The sequence below is a fragment of the Schistocerca serialis genome, chromosome 8 (genome assembly GCF_023864345.2).
Source record: "Schistocerca serialis cubense isolate TAMUIC-IGC-003099 chromosome 8, iqSchSeri2.2, whole genome shotgun sequence".
Classification (NCBI taxonomy): domain Eukaryota; kingdom Metazoa; phylum Arthropoda; class Insecta; order Orthoptera; family Acrididae; genus Schistocerca; species Schistocerca serialis.
Genome location: NC_064645.1, coordinates 469191546 through 469197586, shown reverse-complemented (window position 1 = coordinate 469197586; position 6041 = coordinate 469191546).

Genomic DNA, 6041 nt, shown 5'->3' with positions numbered 1-6041 from the left:
CTGAGAGGCGGGGCCAAATAACGATATTAACGGCTTATGGTCAGTGATTAACTGAAACTTTGTGCCATACAAGAAAGGGTGAAACTTGGTAACAGCGTAGACAATGGCCAAAGCCTCTTTTTCCACCTGGGAGTAATGGGCCTGTGCGGGACTAAGCGTTTTAGACGCAAACGCCAGTGGTTGCTCGGAACCATCTGCGTTGCGATGGGCCAGGACCGCCCCACCCCATACTGCGAAGCGTCTGTAGCCAGGACCAATGGCGTATGGGGATCAAAAGTAGCCAAACAAGGGGCGGACGTGAGGAGGCCCTTCAACGCTCGCTCGCATGCAGGCGACCAATCAAAAGGAACACCCTTGCGCAGAAGGCAGTACAGGGGGTGGGCTATAGTGGAAGCCCTGGGAATGAACCGGTGGTAATAGGCTATCTTGCCTAAAAAAGCTTTTAACTCTTTCAGCGAAGCGGGCCGAGGAAGGTTGACGATACCTTGGACCAAACTTCCTAGTGGCTGGATACCGTGCCGAGAGATGGTGTAGCCCACATACTCAATTGATGATTGAAAGAAGGTTGACTTATGCAGGTTGCAACGCAAGCCCACAGACCTGAATTTGAAAAAAGAGGGTGCGAAGGTTGTGCAAGTGTTCCTTCGTGCTGCGGCCTGTGACAATTATGTCATCCAGGTAATTAATACAATGAGGAATTGTCGACGTGACATGCTCAAGATAACGCTGGAATATCGCCGGGGCACTGGATATTCCAAAGACCAACCGCTGGTATTGGTAAAGGCCAAACGGGGTGTTGACGACCGCCAACCGTTTGGAGTCCTCATCAAGTGGTATCTGATGATAAGCCTCCGACAGATCGATTTTCGAAAAATATTGGCCTCCCGCCACGGAGGAGAACAATTCATCAGCACGAGGCAAAGGATAGGTGTCCACCACCAATTGGGAATTAATGGTGGCCTTGAAATCGCCACAAAGACGTAATTTTCCCGAGGGCTTCCTTACAATAACGAGGGGCGAAGCCCACTCACTGGAAGAAATGGGAAGAACGACCCCTAGGGCTGTCAGCCGGTCTAGCTCTTCCTTTACCTGAGGGCGGAGAGCCAAGGGGATCTGCCTCGCGCGTAGAAAATGCGGGTGAGCCGACGCCTTCAACGTTAAGTGAGCTTCAAAATCGGAAACACGCCCTAGGCCCTCCTCAAAAATATCTGGAAAGTCGGAGATCAAAGATTCCAATGATTGATAGGGAACGTCTTCGGAGACCAACTGTATGGTGTCAGCGATAGAAAAACCGAAAGCTTGAAAGGCATCCAGGCCAAAAAGGTTAGCTGAGCTCGCATCACTGACAACAATAAAAGTAATAGGCCGAGTGACTGATTTGTAAGTCACGTCGGCAGTGAATTGACCCAGTAGGGGAATGAACTGTTTACCATAACCGCGTAGACGCCGGTAAACTGGCGCCAACGGGGGCGATCCAAGGTCGGAATAAGTTTGTGCATTCAACAACGAAACTGCCGCGCCCGTATCGACTTGCAGTTGTAACCGGCGCGACCGAACCGACACCTCGATAAAGAGTTTGCGTGCCGATGCGTCGGGAGCCTGGCCCGATGAAACTTCCTGAATGTCAACGTCTATGTCCTCTGTACCTGCTTCCTTCGATTCTTTTGAGGCTGAGCAGCAAACTTTAGCAATGTGACCTTTTCTATTACATTTGCGACAAACGGCCCAACGCTGGGGGCACTCTGACCGACCATGATGTATATAGCACGACGCACAGGACGTTAACAGGGGCCGGCGGCCGGAATTCTGTTTACGCGCCGTGCGGGAGCGGCCGTAACGGCCGGATTGAACCGCTCGCACATCGTCCACCCCCGACACAGTGGACGCGGCCGCGCCGCCCTGAACCTCCGCGACGTCGCACCACGCTTCCAGCTGTTGACCTGCTGCGTGAGAGACTTCATACGATTGAGCAATGGACAGGACTTCCTCGAGGGAAGGGTTTTCTAACTGCAGGGCCCGTTGCCGGACCTCCCTATCAGGGGCCGAACGAACAATGACGTCGCGTACCATAACGTGGGCGTACGACTCTCGCGACTGCTCCGTGACAAAATGACACTTGCGACTAAGACCGTGCAGGGTAGCGGCCCATGCCCGGTAAGACTGATGGGGCTGTTTCTTGCATTGATAGAACTCGACCCTAGCCGCCACAACATGCGTGCGGCGGCGATAATATGAAGACAGCAATGAACACAATGCGTCAAAAGACAAGGACGAGGGTTCCTGCAACGGCGCTAGCTGCCGCAAAACTTGATACAGCGAGGGAGATATCCAAGACAAGAAGAGAGCACGACATACCTCCGCATCGGAAACATGAAACGCCTGGAAATGCTGCCGAAGGCGATGTTCATATGCGTCCCAATCCTCCGCCATCTCGTCATACGGAGGAAAGGGAGGAGGGAATGGCGCCGGAGCAGACGGTGTGGAGAGCAACGCCGGAAGCACTTGTTTCATGGTGGCCATGAGTTCCGTCTGCTGCGCAACCAAAACTCGCACCAAATCCTCCATGCCGTGGAGAAGCTGCGAAACTGGAACAACGACGCAACACGCGAAAGAACGACCCTACTCGTCGCCAATTGTGTAGTAACACTGTTCACGTTCACGTCGCACTGCACTTAGCGTAGACTGGGACTGTGTCCTAGGCATGCCCGATCTTGACTCACTGGGCACAGCCCGTGCTGCCGGAGTAGTTGTTGTTGTTGTTGTTGTTGTTGTTGTCATGCCGGCAGAGGTCGCGTCCGAATTCTCGCGTGCCCTCTGGTGGACGGGACTCTACTTGTGGCAACTACCGTCCGTGACGCGCCATGCCAATGTGCGCCTCCCGCGATATTTCTGGTGGCTACTACACCAATGATCTTGTAAGTCAAAGTTTAGCTAAAAACAGAACACTGTAGAAGTTTAGGTTTATTATTATAAGACCTAATGCCCATGAAACAAAATTCTCCAAATGTGAAAGCTTACACTGTATGATGAGATGCCTTCAAGGAAGAATGTGTCAAGAAAAGTTAAACTTTAGGAAATTAGAGAGCTTGTTTGCTTATCTCTCTCAGGTTTTTGCTATGATGCATGCACACCTAACAATGAATTTTCTGAGGGTGAAGAGAAACTTCATTTCAGCAGATGCACATTACATGTACAATCACACAAAGTCAGCGCGGTTCTGAGAGTGCACCAATTGCGTGCAGTGCAACCTGGCAGCAGTGATCTGGAAATTAATGGAACTACACATTTTCCTTGGTAACATGTTGTGTAATGATATATGGGACATCGACAGTTTAACATGCCGAACCCTGGGAGAAGACGGTGCAATATCAGTTATACTAACTGATACTGCACAATCTTCTGCATAACAATAAACTTAATAATTTGCAAATGAAGAAAGTGACTTTTCTACTGTCATATATGGATCACTGATATTAAATAGGTATCACAGTTTTGTCTAAGAATCAAATAGCCATGTTTGCCAAATAAGCAAACCATGCAATTGCATCTTGTAGAATACCAATGGAAGTCAATGTTGCCAATCTCTCCCCCCCCCCCCCTCTCTCTCTCTCTCTCTCTCTCTCTCTCTCTCTCTCTCTCTCTCTCTCTCTCTCTCTCTCTCTCCCCCCCCCCCCCCCCCCACTCTTTAACCTAAACCAGCTGTCAGGCTTGGTGATCTAGTGGTAAATGTGCTTGCCTGGAAACCAAGAGGTCACAGTGTTGAATCCCAGTCTGATCACGGATTATTCAGTTTTTGTTTTAACCTAGCCTTCACCTCTCAGTGATCTGAGGAGTCACCAGAAATGACAGGTGATTTGGATTTGACGTAGGTCCCCTTTACCCAGTTGGATAACTAGGGTAGGTTAGGGACATGCAAGTCACTGAAGTTGCATCCAATTGAAAGAGTTGCACCAGACTTTTGAGCCACATGAAATAATAATAATAATAAACCCCATGGAGGTCCGGGAAAAGAATAGGCCTCCGGTATGTTCTGCCAGTCTTAAAAGGCGACGAAAAGAACAAACCACTAATAGGGCTAACCCCCTTTTTAGTGTGGTTAGTTGGTTCAGGACAGAACTAATGAAGCCTCGGACAAGCGCCGTCATGGTCGGGGACGACGCTTGAACCCTATGCCCGTCCACAATGGTAACGACCTGCTAGCCACACAGAAAATGATTTAAATCCAAATAGAGGTGTTTTGCAGGATATGCTTCCTGCAACCACTCTAGAAGGAAAACAAAGACAGAGGATGAGATGGTCAGATGAAGTTAACCGACACCTCATGTTCTATTATTACCAAGCAACAAACTTAGGAACCAACACAACTGGATACAGATCACAAGTATACACAACATTTATTACCAGATACCCAGAATTAAAATTCTTAACAGAACAACAACTAGCTGATCACATCCATGTAATAATCAGAAATAACAGGATACCCCAGTCAGAATTAGAAAACATCAAACAACAAGTACAACAAATACTGGAACAAAATAATGTACAGTCAGAAGAAGAAGAAGATACAGTAATGGACCCAAACATCCCAGAGCAAACAAACCGAGAACAACACACATCAGTTAAACAATCAGAGGAAAACGAAATCTTAAGACAGCCACCAGAACAAGCACAAATAGAACACGAAGCGATACACGTTAGATATAGAAGAAAAATTTCAGTTGACATATATAGAATACAAAGACACAAATACAGACATTAGACCATTCTTCCATAGACCGCCAAACAACCCACAAGTCGAAACAACAATAACAACTATCAACACAATCACACACAACAAAATAAATGAAAATACAACTATGGAAGAGTTACAACTACTGGTTTATATAGGAGCACTCACTACACTAAATATACACACTAGGCAGAGATCAGAACCAACCAACACACAGAAGAAACCCACAAAACCAGCATGGCAACACAGGCTACAGATCAGAATAGAAAAACTTAGAAAAGACATCGGACAGCTAACAAATTTATAAGAAATGAAATATCAGACAAAAAACGAAAAAGGTTAGGTAAAATCTCACAAGAAGAAGCGATAGAGCAATTAGATCAAAAGAAGCAAAAATTACAAGCATTGGCCAAACGACTTATAAGATACAAAAAAAGTGAAAATAGAAGGAAACAAAACCAAACATTCAACACAAACCAAAAGAGATTTTACCACACAATAGATAACACACACATTAAAACAGACAATCCACCAAACATAACAGACATGGAACACTTCTGGAGCAACATATGGTCAAACCCGGTACAACATAACAGACATGCACGGTGGATACAAGCAGAAACAGACACATACAAGATGATACCACAAATGCCTGAAGTGGTAATTTTGCAACATGAAGTCACCCGAGCAATTAATTCTACGCACAATTGGAAAGCCCCTGGAAAAGATAAAAAAGCAAATTTCTGGCTAAAGAAGTTCACCTCAACACATTCACATCTAACTAAATTATTTAACAGTTACATTGCAGACCCACACACATTCCCTGATACACTTACACATGGAATAACCTATCTGAAACCTAAAGATCAAGCAGACACAGCAAACCCAGCTAAATATCACCCCATAACATACCTACCAACAATATACAAAATATTAACTTCAGTCATTACACAGAAATTAATGACACAACACAGAACAAAATTATAAATGAAGAACAAAAAGGCTGTTGCAAAGGAGCACGAGGATGTAAAGAGCAACTGATAATAGATGCAGAAGTGACACATCAAGCTAAAACTAAACAAAGGTCGCTACACTACGCATACATTGATTACCAAAAAGCTTTTGATAGTGTACCTCACTCATGGTTACTACAAATATTGGAAATATACAAAGTAGATCCTAAATTGATACAGTTCCTAAACACAGGAATGAAAAATTGGAAAACCACACTTTATATCCAAACAAATTCAAATAATATCACATCACAGCCAATACAGATTAAGCGTGGAATATTCCAAGGAGACTCATTAAG